The sequence below is a fragment of the Tenrec ecaudatus genome, chromosome 14, assembly GCF_050624435.1.
Source record: "Tenrec ecaudatus isolate mTenEca1 chromosome 14, mTenEca1.hap1, whole genome shotgun sequence".
Taxonomy (NCBI): domain Eukaryota; kingdom Metazoa; phylum Chordata; class Mammalia; order Afrosoricida; family Tenrecidae; genus Tenrec; species Tenrec ecaudatus.
In genome coordinates, this window is record NC_134543.1 from 39,726,214 (window position 1) to 39,740,842 (window position 14,629).

The 14,629-nt window shown below is 45.5% G+C and overlaps 1 pseudogene; it reads left to right on the top strand.

Moving 5' to 3' along the window:
* Positions 1–3,018: 3,018 nt before the first annotated feature.
* Positions 3,019–3,476, top strand: LOC142426559 (tax1-binding protein 3 pseudogene; annotated as a pseudogene).
* The last annotated feature ends 11,153 nt before the right edge of the window (positions 3,477–14,629 follow it).

Genomic DNA, 14,629 nt, shown 5'->3' on the forward strand with positions numbered 1-14,629 from the left:
GATCCCAATTCTACCTTGCGGACCTGGTTAGACCAGAGGATGTACAGCAGAGCAGTAGGGATCTGGAAACACAGGGAATCTAGGACGGACGAACCCCTCAACACCCACGGTAGGAGTGGCGACACCAGGAGGGAAGGGGGTGTAGAAAGGGAGAACCAATCTTGGAGATCTATGTGTAACCTCCTCTCTGGGAGATGGGCAATGGGAAGGTGGGTGAGGGGAGATGCCGGGCAGTGTAAGATAAGATATAATAATTATTTATAAACTATTAAGGGACCAGGGGGAAGGGGGGAGCGGAGAGGAAAGGGGAGGGGAAAAAAGGGAAACCGAGCTGATTCCAGGAACCCAAGTGGAAGGTGAATTTTGAGAATGACGAGTGCAACGAATGTGTAAGGGTGCTTTGCTCAATCGATGTATGGATGGATTGTGATAAGTTGTATGAGCCCCAATGAAAAGATTTATTAATAAAAAAAATAGTGGAATACGCATTGTCCTTACCAGCAACTAATGCTGTGACTGAACGTGTTTTTTCCTATGGTAAATAAAGTGTAGACATAAGGAAAAAAATAAAATAAAAAAATAACCAGGGGTGTGAGGGGCGATACTGGGAGGGTAGAGGGTGAGTGGGTTGGAAAGGGGGAACCAATTACAAGGATCTACATGTGACCACCTCCCTGGGGGATGGACAACAGAAAAGGGGGTGAAGGGAGACACTGGATAGGGAAAGATATGACAAAATAATAATTTATAAATTATCAAGGGCTCATGAGGGAGGGGAAAAAAGAGGACTTGATCCAAAGGGCTTAAGTGGAGAGCAAATGCTTTGAAAATGATTAGGGCAAAGAATGCACAGAAATGCTTTAAAAATTGATGTATGTTTATGTATGGATTATGATATGAGTTGTATGAGTCCCTAATAAAATGTAATAATAACAAGAATAAAAAGAGTGAAGAGGTGGAGATTAGCCTGTCAATCAGGTCACAGCTTGATGACCTCATCTGGAGGCACTAAGGAGAAAAATAGCACACTCACTCCCTGCAAGACATTATTGACAACAAGCCTGATGGAGGTACAGTGATGCAGCCAGAGCCCTGGGAGCTGGAGGAGACACGTGGAGACCCCTGCCAGTGCTCAGATGCTTCCACCGCCTCTGGATCCACAAGACTTTCAACTACTGGCCTGTGATCGTCCTGCATTCGGCATCATTGCATGTGTTGCATGAGTCTGAAGAGAAATTTACAGTTTGGTATCGGACATATGGGCTAATATTGGACTTATGGACTTGATCTGGATGGGGCTGGGATGTTTTCTCAATATTCAATTGCTCTTGTAAATAAAGCTCTTTCTTATACACATGAGTGTCTATAAATGTGTTTCTCTAGTCTACCCAAAGTAACACATCCATATAATAAGGTGCCATGCAACTATTAAAATCCATTTAAATACACTTCTTGTGGGTCACTTGTCAATAGCCAGGAAAGCTGCAGTCAAGTAATCAGACAACATAGTGCACTATGCAAATCAGATATGAGAACTCGTGAAAGAGTTAAAAAGCAAAGATGTCATTTTGATGACCAAAGTGTCCTTGAGTCAAGCCACAGTGTTTTCAATCCCTCATGTATTACTTGTGTATAGTAGAACTGGTAAGCAGCTTAGCCTAGGGAATTGGGAGGTCCATTTACGCATGCCCAGGAAAGCCAGCATAGGACAAAGCTGGATTTTCCCGCCATGGGCGCAGATGGGCGGTACACCTGGAGCAGCCCATCTGGGCCAGGTGATTGCAATTCAGCCAATGGGATCGACCTGGGGTCGTTCACCACGCCTCCCCCGGGAACTCTTAAGAAGGCAGGGACCAGAAGGGAGAGGGGCTTGTCTGGTCGTCTTCCTGGGAGGAGAGAGATCCTTGTGTGACCTGGGGCAGTCTCTGCCAGGCCGCATGGTCAAAGGAATCCTATGGGTGCCCCGTAAAACCTGAAGCTTCTTTTAACTCTCATTAAATTCACTTGGATCATGAGCCCGGCTTCGGCGTGAAATCTTTCTCGCGCAGAGCCAAGGACTGAGGTTGGAATCTAGTCCCGGAAAGAGAGACTTACATAACCAGAGACCTTGACACTAATCCCTTCTAGAAAGAGCAGCAAGATGCGATGCAGTCAAGTTCTGAATCATTTTTTACCACAAGAAATAACTGAAAATGATTAACCCATTCTCGACCCCCAAGTTTTTACCCTAACCTTGCCTTTTTATATAAAACATTACACAGAAATTCAAAGTAAATAAGTAATTTAAATAAGAGATACAACATTAAAAAAAGTTTTAACTATAAAGTATGGCCCATACCTTGAGGTTGATGAGGACTGGATCTGTGGACAGGGGTGTGGAGAGGAGGTACGGAGAGAGAATCATTGTTTGGAGGAGAATGCCCTTCCATAAAATCAACTGGCAGCTGCTTTTCAGAGTTTAGGACCAGGCTGGCTTTCTCTAAAAAATCATTTTAAAAAATCTGTCTAATGTGGTCTGCTGTTGGCATTTCCTGAACTGTTTTCTCAAAGGGTTTACTAAATTATCATCAACAATATCAATAACATGGTTAACCAGTTCTTTATCAAGATGATTTTTTTCAAAAAACTCTTTCTTAGGACCCATGGTGTGTTTTTTTGTTTTTCAGAAAACAGTACAAAAAGCCACAAAAACTAAGAAAATTATATCAAAGTGCTTGAAACACAGCTGCAAAAGGTTTAAACGGCGCATACTAACAATGCCAATTAATGTCAAGTGACCCAAACACAAACTGCTTTTGTTTACAAGGATCACCTGGGCTGGTCAGATTCCGGTGTTCCCTTCAAGCTCCGATGCAACGTTTCCTTGACATCTTGAGTCGAAATGCGATTCTGCTGAGTGCCGATGGCGGTCGCCAACTGAGGTTCTACTGGCTATAACAAACATAGATAGAATTTCATACTGGAAACACCAGAGTTTATCACTGCGCGCTGGTGCTTGGTTACAGGATTGGGGTCCAGATGTCCCACATCCCTGGCCAGCTGGTCACTGCCACGGTGCAAAGAGTTAAAATTCATAAGCTCTGTCGAGGTAGAACTTAATCCTGGGCTTCACAGCATTGGAAGTGGGATTGACCGGGATCCCTCCCAGGGTCTCTTCTTGGAAGATAAGATGAACAAGAACAATTGGGGTGCATGAGTGTCTGGGGGCGGTCCTGCTCAAACTGCTGGGCTGCTGATTGGAGACATGAGCATGCAGGTGGGCAACTGGGATATGACCAGGGTCACCCCAGGTGCAGAAGCTGCTCACTGAGCTCTAAGGGGAAGTAGCGTAGCTGCTGGTGACCCAGCATTCGCAGAAGACCCTGAAGCCATCCATGTGTCCTAGCAGCCTGCCCTGGTCCCCGCCTCATGCCTGTCCCCCTCTGTATGGTGACCCCACTTTTACCCTGTCTGCCCCCTGTCCCGGCTTCTGCTGAGTGCTAGACTGACCTCAGCTCAGAGAACTGAGCTGACACAACCTCTCTTTCCCCTCTCCCGCCCTGGCCTGAGGCCTGCTCCCTCTCTGGAGTTGGTCACTGAGGTCTGGAAACAGGGCTGCTGAGCCTTAGCCAGTCTGCACTGAGCCCAGCTTGAGTGGCCAGGCCCTGGCGCCTGGCTACAGCAGTGCCCAGTAGGTGGGGAGACACCCCTTCCTGAGAGTAATCAAATGCCAGAAAATGACAGACCAGGCCAGGCTCACAGCGCTTTCTGCCCTGCTGCAGGCACAGACCTGCCCTCTGCCTAAACTGTGCGCCTGGCTCTGTGTCCCTCCCCACAGGACCAGAGGTGCTGCACAGACCCTCCCACCGCCCCTTTTCCCACCCCTTAGGGGCCCTGGGTGTCAGGGTTCTCCTGCTTACAGGCTCAAGATGAAGTTCAAAGGGACACCTCTCAGGACTGCCAATTTCCTCTATGCCTGTGGGTTTCACCTTTGTATTTTTTTGTAGCCACAACTTTGATACAAAGCGTCTTTAATGGGGTTTTGTTGTTGTTGCTGTTTTTAAAGAAAAGACCAGAAAGGAAGAAACAAAAGATGAATCCCTGTCCTAGATTGTGGACACCTCATCCATCACAACAGCTTCATTAGATGTTTGATGTAAAACACCTGCATCGGCCCTTAATGAGTGTTCTCGAAAGTCGCTGGGGACGAATCTGTGAGAGGAGACTTTGTAGCTCTGAATGGAAAATGGTTGAAGTCGGCAGGTATGCCTGGACCCCCTCACTGTCTGATGGTGTAGGGAAGGGTGGTGTGCAAAGATCGGTACCCCGGAGAACTAAGGGCTGGTTTTGTATGTGGCTTCAGGCAAGTCAGAGGCTCTGTGGACTTGGCAATCAGATCAGGAGTCCTGCTGCATGGTTGATTTCATTGATTTAATCTGATGTTGCTCCATATTTATCTCGATCAAGGAAATGCTTAGGTGTAATAAAAAGCCAATATACATATAATAGAATAGAAAATAGAAACATTACTTCCCTCAAATAATGATCTGTGCTATGAACAGTCTGTGGGTGTAATATCATGGAATATAACTTGTATTTTAAAACTTTTCTTCTTCAGGGTTAAAATATTTTTTTATTTTTTAATCATTTTGTTAGGGGCTCATACAACTCTTATCACAATCCATACAAACATCAATTGTATAAAGCACATTTGTACATTCATTGCCCTCATCATTCTCAAAACATTTGCTCTCCACTTAAGCCCCTGGCATCAGCTCCTCACTTCTTCCCCTCCCTTCCCACTCCCCTCTCCCTCATGAACCCTTGATAATTCATAAATCACCATTTTGTCATATCTTGACCTGTCTGACGTCTCCCTTCACCTACTTTTCTGTTGTCCATCCCCCAGGGAGGAGGTCACATGTAGATCCTTGTAATCAGTTCCCCCTTTCCAACCCACCCTCCCTCCACTCTCCCAGCATCGCCCCTCACACCCCTGGTCCTGAAGGGATCATCTGCCCTGGATTCCCTGTGTTTCCAGCTCCCACCTGTACCAGTGTACATGCTCTGGTCTAGCCAGACTTGCAAGGTAGAATTGGGATCATGATCGGGTGAGTGGGGGGAGAGGAGGAAGCATTTGGGAACTAGAGGAAAGTTGTATTTTTCATCTTTGCTAGATCGCACCATGACTGACTTGTCTCCTCCCCAAGTCTCTTGTGTAAGAGAATGTCCAGTGGCCTCCAAATGGGCTTTGGGTCTCCACTCCACACTCCCCCCTCATTCACTATGGTAAGATTTTTTTATTCTAATGATGCCTGATACCTTATGCCTTTGACACCTCATGATCACACAGGTTGGTGTGCTTCTTGGGTTAAAATATTTTTAACTACCTGATAGACTTCCTGATGTTTTACCCTTAAGTACCCTCTCCCAAAACACAAACACATTCTCCAGTATAATTACCCAACATTTTGGCCAATGAAAATACAAGAAATGTCATCCAATCAGATTTTATACTACACACACACACACACATACACACACACACACACACCACCTCACCCCCCCCTTGTTTATGAACATTCACTATCGGGACCCTCAAGGCAACCCAGGTGGCGCAGTGGTTACGCATTGGGCTGCTAACTGAAAGGTCAGTAGTTCAAAACCAACAGCTGCTCCATGGGAGAAAGATGAGGCTTTCTACTCCCATAAAGAGTTTTCAGCCTCAGAAACCCACAATGGCAATTCAACCCTGCCCTACAGGGGCACTGGTAGTCGGAATCAACTCAATGGCAGTGACTTTTGACATCGTCATGGTGTACCTTGATGTACATGGTGTACTCAGCTGCTAACCTAACAGTTAAAAGTTTAAATTCACCCAGACACTTCGGAAAAAATGCCTGCTCGTCTACTTGTGAAAAGGTAGCTGTAAAAGTCCTATGGATCGGAGTTAGACCTCGAAACACACGGCATCACAATGAGTTAAATCAACCCATCAGCAACTGGCTTTTCTTCTCAGACTCCTGCAACACAATGGCAATGGCAGTGACCGGTCCTTTGTAGATGAGCTTGACCAATTGCAATGGAAAAAGACTCATCCATTTATAATAAAAGGCTGGCTCCCGCTGCAAGTGAGAGAGAAAGCAATGTGGCCAAGTTGCACAAGAAACAAAGTGAATCTGAAATGCAAAAGCCTCGCCTAATTCACAATTAAAAGTGTTAAAGAAGAAACCAAGTGAACTTGCAGGCAGGCAGACCAGAGGGTCTGCTGACTCCCTTTCTCAACTCCACCTGAGAGAGGGCAGTGAAAAAAGCAAGGATTCCAGGAACCAACCACAACACAAAGGAGCTGGGAGCCCCTGGAAAGGGGACTCTGCTGAGGGCCTGGTCTTTAAATCCTCCCAGGTGCACAAGACCAGGCAGGGCAGCCAGTGCTCCCAGGGGGCCCTGAGAGGGACCCCCACAAACTACACCATCCACATGTGCCCGCAGCCGGGGGATTTCAGCAGCGCCCCTCACAAGTACAGATCTGCCTCCCAAGTTGAACGAAAGAGATACGATTGAAGCCATGCAAAACCAGAAACAAAAAAGAACAAGTAGGTACAAAACCTGAAGCAGTAAACCTAGAGCACAGTCCCATATTGAAACCCAAGCAAGAGCAGTGGACCAAAGAGAAGGCAAAGTGGGACTAGACAACATCCCACCGCCTGCCCCCACCTCCAATTTGGGAGCGTTGCTTGGCACCTGTAAATATGCTTACAGGCAGTGGTATTTCATCAAAAGGATAACAAGTTTTATAAAATGAATAAATAACTATTAGGCGTTTAGTTCCACCCAATTTTTGATACCTGTAGACAGAATGAGCATTACTATAGCTGCTTAGAATACGCTGTTGTGAAGATGGATGCTTTCAAAAAGGGTAAGGAATGTAAATGTGTGATGTTCACATCGGGGGCGTGGGGGGAGGGCTGGGCAGGCACCCACCTTAGAGAGAACTCTGATTACAAGTGCCATTTTAAGAACCAGCTCGCCGATCTCAACAAAAAATTAGGTATCGTTCTGCCAAACCGGTGAGAACTGGCTGAATGCCACCCCTGCACCTATCCAATAGGATTGCTGGGAGGAGAAAGGAAAGCACAAACATGAATATCCAGCAGATAGCCTGGATGCCCTTTCCTTTTGTGGACAAAGGTGGCCAAGGGCCTCCCTCACAGCCTGCTTTTGCGCCCCTAGTTCTGCTGGCCTGACTACCTAGAGCCCTCTACCATGGTGCTCCACCCCTGCCCTGACCAATCCTCACAACAGAGACCCTCCACTTCCCGACATAGTTGATAAACATCCCCCATGGATTCCAGTTAAAACTATCATATCCAATTGTCTCATCCCTCTGAAGTCTTTCTGCCCAAAGAACTGGGTGACGGCACCCCGCAAATTCATCTCATACCTTTACTCATTCACACACTACTGTTCCAGGTAGGAAACTTGCTAATGTCCAGTTCCTTAAAGGTGGGGGTGGAAAAGGATGCTCAAGACATGTAGGTAGGAATGTCCCTATGGACTGGCCTTCTCCAGCTTCTGAACCCCTTCCCAGTAGGGATCAGAGCGCTATGAGGCAGTCCAGTCCAGTGTAGCGGCATGGTATGGCTTTAGGAGTCAGGTGCTTCTGTTTAAATGTCAGCATTCCTGCTGACTAACTGTGTGACTAGGGCAAAGCACTCAACCTCTCTGATCTTTCGTTTCCTCACATACAAAACCAGAGTCGTGATGTCAGCTTCATAAGATTGGGACGGTCATTCCATGAAGTCATCCACGCTAAAGTGCCAGCACAACACCTGGCTCCATCAAGAAATGCGGACTCTTTTACTGCTACGCCACCCTAACGCCCTTCGTAGTGCCCACAGGAGCACGGTAAAGGCAGGGTCTGGGGCGCCTCTCATAGCTCGTGCCAGGCTCTATTCAAAGGCTCCCTCTGGCTCCAACGGTACACTTAGTTCCTACTCAGTGACTCTCTCCCTTTGCCGCGTTGGGCCTTCACCACAGTAGTAACAAATCTACCTACGTCACCTAAAGCCAGGCACGGACCCCTGTGTTTGGAGTGAAAGAGTGCCTCCCTCCTAAGCCCCATGTCCTTGACCCTCACATCCCACCTCTCACCCCAGTCTTGGCTAAATATCAAGCTGAAAGAGAGGGGGGGATTCTGATGCCAGAACTCTGGGCCCTTCAACCTGCGCAAGAGCTCCCAACCTCTCTGGAGCCCAGCCAGGCCCTCAGGCAGGTGACTGCCCAGGCATTCCAAGAGGAGCTGAGACCTCGGTCCTGGGCCTGCAAGAAGGCGGCAGAGAGGCACAGACAGGACACAGCTGATCACTGCTCTGTAGACACTGAGGTCTGCCATTTGTGTGTGGGCACCTGGGGCACTGGGCGGCGGGCCTGAGTGGATGGGCATTTCCCGTGGAGAGCAAAAAGTCTGCCTGGGTTGGGGTAAGAAGGACCCCCTCTTGCTGCAAATTCCAATCCAATCAGTTCTGGGACATGTCACCATTTGACCTAGCCCCCAAAGTAAGGAGGGGGTGCCCTGGGCGAGTGGGCTGCAGGTGGACAGCTCCTGGGCATCAAGAGCATTTGGTCACTGTAGTTTCCCAGAATGCCCATTTTCACAGGATGATATGTTGGGAGGTGAGGAAAGGGTGCGGTGCCTCGTCTTCCCCAGAGCCCCTTTTCATGTCACTTCACTCTCGTTTCTAGAACACACCATCTTCCCTTCCAAGTTGTCTGAGTTACAGATTTTTTTTTAAATCCCTGTGCTTCCAAAAGATTACTTTTCTTAGACTACAAATAAAATAGAAATCTTTTCCGTGTTTCCTTTAAATAAAGTAGTCCATGGGGGCCCAACTGGCATAACAGTTAAAGCAGCCCTGATGGAGGAACACAGGACTTTCTCCTCCCCTCCCATCTCGGAAACACACAGGGCCAGTTCTACTATGCCCTGTACAGTCAGTATGAGTCTACATCCACTCAATGGCAGTAAGGGTTTTGACAATAGTAAATAATAAAAAGGTGGTTTTTTGTTTTTTGCTTTTTCATATTTTAGGCGAAATATAACCATTTTACTTTTTTAAGACTACTCTTTTAAACAAATATTACATGAAATGGCTACAGTCGTCAAAAGAAATGGGTAATTTTTAATAGACTCATAATCCTTAATATAGAATATGGTAAACCTACTCCAATCAATAGGTATCTAGACTACTCCCAATGTTTCATGGCGTCTGTTTTTTCAAATGGCTTGGAGGGAGGAAAAAAACATCAAGTTCCACTTTAGACAATAAACTTGGCCTTTTACAGTCTGTTCTTAGGCACGACTGTTGACCTCCCTAAATGTAACTAAGGTCCCTCCATGACCTCTTTAGGGCCACATCTGATTTTTGACTCCGACTGGTGCTCAGGGAGCTGAAGCCTTAGGCCTGGGCATTCTTAAACCAACCACTGCTTGCCCCTTGCTCAACTATAGATGCCTGAAGAACAGGGGCCTAGTCCAAAGGGAAACTTCCAGCTTGGCAGAGAACTTGGTCCTCACGCATATATGCTCAAGCGTTGATACCCTAGGAGCTTCTGCGAGCTCACGCTGTACCGCATGGCCAGTTCCTCATATAGGGTAAGGGCTGAGGCATCCACAGAACCACTAGCTGAAGACAAGTCAAGACGGAAAAAGGAAAGAAGGCTGGAACAGAAACTGACCGAGCAGAGGCCTCTGGCCGAATACTGAGACATCTAGTTTGTCTCAGCAGACATGCTCAGGGGCCTATGAGGGACTTGGATAACTGGCATTTCGGAGTCTCAGGGGTGAACAGAAGGAGGCAGACCATCTAATTGGGTCTTTTGCTTATTTTATAATACCTTAAAAATCTCCCCAGATTGCTTTTGAGGGAGTCTTCTAAGCCTAGTGGGAGAATGGGTTGCTCTTGGTGATTGAGAATCCAGCATGTTCAAAGCAAGGTTAGTGTCAAGGAACCATTGAGGAGGTTGGGTTTTGCCCAGGACTCTGATGTTCCATGGTTAACAACTGGCTGTGGGCAGGAAGACTGAGGAGGGGAAGCCCAGATGTGCTGTCTTCGCCAGTTCCCATGGTATAAACACTGCCAGATGAATGCATGGTTATTTGTGGTGTTCCTCCTATGCTTACTCATGCAATCCAGTGGGATATGTAAGAGGGGTGTGTGTGTGTGTGTGTGTTAGCTATTCAGGTAACTTCTTTTCAAACAAAATTAGTTTCTTGAAAGGAAGTCAGTCTAACGGGAAATAAAAAATAAAATACATTTATATAATTTTTAATATCTAACTAGTCATTTAATTTATTTCCTTGGGGAATTTCTCAAATTTCCTACATGAAGAGACATAAATACTCTAATAAAATATAAATGGTATGTTCTGATAAATGCCCTTTGCTGCTTTCTCAAAGGCAGATTTAGACAAAACATATTTTACACAATAAATAAATATTGAATTTTACACCCCCTTAATGTGCCTTGTTTATTAGTATAAATAAACTAAGATCAAACACTATATCCCTCACAATAGACATTAGAACCTAAAACTCACTTGCTACATTAATTAAAACTGTCCATGTTAGATTAATATTTCCATATTTGGGGGCTATTGCTATGTCAGTATAATATTAAACTATTACCCAGGTTATTATATGAAGTGTGCACTAGATTTCATTCAAATGTAAGCAAAACTCATTTTGATGTTATTATTTCCTAAACTTAGGACATAACTCTGCACATAAAAACAGTAATTTGATTGAATTTATTCCAAGTTATCAACTTACTTGAGTTCCCTCGCTTCTGTGTATCAAGGAGGGCTGGAATCCCCCTGGTGTAACCAGGACATGCACAAGAGCATACTTTGCATTGGTATCATAGCAAAGAACATTGCTGCCCCTCCGGGAGGAAGTTGTTACATGATACAGGGAATTACTTAATGTGGTCCTCCTTGCTTAGTCTTTGTGACTCCTACCAAATGGCAGGGTAGAATCATGCAAATCTGAGGTGCTTATCACCCACCAGGAGGGTGGGATCGCTTGCTAAGGATGTCAATCGGTGCACAGGACCTGGTAGGTGAGGTCCTGCAAATACAGGTGTGAAATGTTGTCATTATGCTAGGCTTAAAGTGAGCCCGTGTGGAGGCAGAAAGGAGGATCTCACAACTAAGAATGAAGCGCCCGAAGGGGAGCACATCGTTTGGACCTAGGACCCCTCCTCTGCTTTGACCCAGGGTCAGGGAGAGGAGTGTGATATTTTGCTGGGGCAGCAAGAGTTGGTGAGAAGGAGTGGCAGGGAAGCAGTCGCGGCAGAACCAGAAGCCGGACAGGGACCTGGCAGGAGGGAGCTGAGTGACTTCAGGCAGGAGGCTTGCAGGTGGAGTGGGGTGCCTCTGGACCCTTGGGGGGAGGGGTGTTCAATTACAAGAGAGGAGACCATCCGAGACAGATGTCAACAGTGATGTTAAAGTACTAGGGACTCACACAATCTTACTCCGGAGTACCCTCGTGAACCTGGGTGAACTTTATTTCCAGCTGGTACATTCTTACATCCTGGAGCGGACTCCGTTTCACTAGTGCCTCCCAGTTCTCTTCCACGGTGACACCCGCTCTCCCTTGTGTTCTGTCTGCTCGGCACATGTAGGTCTCTGCTTTGCTAGGTACCCGAAACATACAGTCACTTTGCAGGTTGAGCAATCCACCCCTGACGCCTCCCATCAGGACTGGATGCGTGACGGACTCCTACCTATCAACATGCCCGGAGGCAAAGTGGTGAAGAGGTGCCCAGTAGCAGCCCGTTATAAAAGGACACTTCAGACTTCCATGAACAAATGAAATGAAAAGAGTACAAAGATTTCCTCAAACTTTTTGAAGTCTCCTCCCATTTGCTTCCTTTGATTTATAACTTTTGTATTATGCTTTATTATTTTTTATTATAGTAAAGCATGGGCCACTTCAGCATATTTTAAATGTGCAAGTGACATTACTTGTGACATTCAATATGACATTAATTACGTTCAACATGCTATGCTATGCAACCAGCACAACCCCTCCCACCTCTGATAAGCACTCATAAGCTTGGGTCTCTCTACAGTTGACTATGTCATAAGTGGAATCATACAATACTTGTTCTCTGGTGAATGACTTTTATGCAGCATAATGTTTTCAAGATTCACCATGTTATGGTGTGTATCCATCTGGACTTCCTTTCTCTTAATGAGCATGTGTGTACTGCCTAGTTTGAAAATAGCTAACATGACAAATTCACTTGAAGTTTCTGGTATATCCTCTTAGTCATATTCCCTCCTTCTCACTTGGAGAGGTTGATGTTTAGATAGATAGATAGATAGATAGATAGATAGATAGATAGATAGATAGATAGATAGATAGATAGATATGCAGATGAATGCTCTGGGGGGACGCAAGCAGGTAACACATTTGACTCTATGCAACCGGTTGATACATGAAGATAAGTCAACAAGTATTACTATAAAGCCATAGGAACCTTATAAAATTAAAACATCAAGACATGATAGGTTGGCCTACCCTCCATCCTTCTATATGCTTCCGAAGGCAGCGTGCCACCTTCCAAACCCTTCCCTGAAGAATTCCACGCTCTTCGGATGATACCACCTCAAAACAGCAGTTTGGGCATCCTCAATGAACTGAAGTTATGTTCCTTTGAAATACTCGTGGAGTTTGGGGAACAATAAAGAAGTCTGAAGGCACACCATCAGGGCTGCGAGGTGGCTGGGCTCAGGTCCCCAGGGGAATTCTCATAGGAGAGCTCTTGCTTCCCCAGAGCAGGAAGAATACGCAGGCATGTTGTCGCAATAGGAAGAAAAACATCCTTGGGGCAACTTTTAAATAAAAGTCCCTGTGATTGCCCTACGCCTTCAGATAAAATTTATCAAGCTTGTCCCTTGGGAGTTCCCCCGAAACAATCACCATAACCTTCTGAGCTGACCTTTCTGCCCTGGATATAGCTGGATCCCCTCAGAAGTCACTATTTTTTAAATGTGTTTTTACTTTATTTTTAACAAGTAGTTTTACTGATACAAAATCCACATATCATACACTGCATGTGAAGTTGCTTTTAAAAAGAGTTGTAAATACAGCATCACAGTGAGTTCTAGGGCTCCCTCCTGCATTCATTATTCGCTCCCCAATTCCCCTCACCTTCCCCACCTCCCATTATTGTCTCTATGCATCCATTCCTTCTGTGCTTTGTAAACTGGGAAACCCAACAGAAACAATAGAAAACAAAGACAGAATGAAGCCAAAAGTAAAAAAATAAACAGTAAGGGGAAAAAAAAGACCACCAGCAATATTAAACTAAGCCGGGGGGGAATTTCTGTCATGGAAAAACTGAGACATATTTAAACCTCGAGCAAATTCAGGTTAGCTGAAGAAGGTCAGCTGACCTGGTATCATATTACACTGTAGTTGCGTCCACCATAATCAATTTTTCTCTAATCTCTGAGAGCGAAATTGTCCCAGTGGCCAGAGGGGTCCTGCCAGAGACTTAACCCGACCGGGGCCTCTGCAGATGGATTTGGGCTCTCACTGTCCTCCATCGCCTCCTGCGTTTCCAGTGCTCACAGTGTCAGCCCTGGTACTTTTTCCTTCCTCATATTTGGAGGTTGTTACTGTCATCTTTGGATTGATTGCACACGCTGGTGTGAGAAGCCACTAGCATTTAAAAAATAAAATAAAAGCATTTTATAGAGGGCTCTTACAGTCTTTTATACCAGTCGATACATCGATTGTATCAAGAACATATGTTCCCATCGTTATTTTCTAGACATTTCTTTATTTTTTTAATCATTTTATTGAGGGCTCATACAACTCTTATCAGAATCCACCCATCCATTGTGTCAAGCACATTTGTGAATTTGTTGCCATCATCGTTCTCAAAATATTTTCTTTCTACTTGAGCCCTCGGTATCAGCTCCTCACAACTTTAATTGGATCATTTTTTGAGGGCTTCTTAATGAAGACTCAGGCAACCGTCCACTGGGAGAACGTGTTTGCCGTCTCCCACGGGTCTCAGAGACATGTTTAAACACATTTGAGTTGGAAAAACCCATGCAGGTCTGAATGAAAACCTAGTAGCACTTTTTTATTTTTTTAACTTACCCTCATCTATACGAGAGGGTTCTAAAACATGCTTGGGAAAATCCCATTACTGTTCTGTTCCGTTTTCAACGCACTTTTTGAAGCCCCTTGTAAGGATGTTCACAGATAGGAAAGGAGGGAACTCACGGAGTCCAACTTGTTTAAATAAAAACGTCACGTCTGTTTTCAAACTTGTTAAGTTTTTCTGATGCCAGAAAAATGAACTTGCTGAGCAGGCTTGGAAGTGAAACTAGCCCTTGTGTTTGCAGCTTCGATGCTGATGAACCAAGAGAATCATCCTTGGGACCTGCAGCCGATGGCCCCTCTCTGCTTCTCTGGGAATGCCATCGGCAGCCAAACTCAGTTGTCACTAACGCTTCCATCTTCGGGCTTTTCACAGTCATTCATTCTAAGTGCTCCACTGAGACATCTTTTTTTTAAATTGTTTTATTAGGGGTTCATGCAACTCTTATCATAATCCATACATAC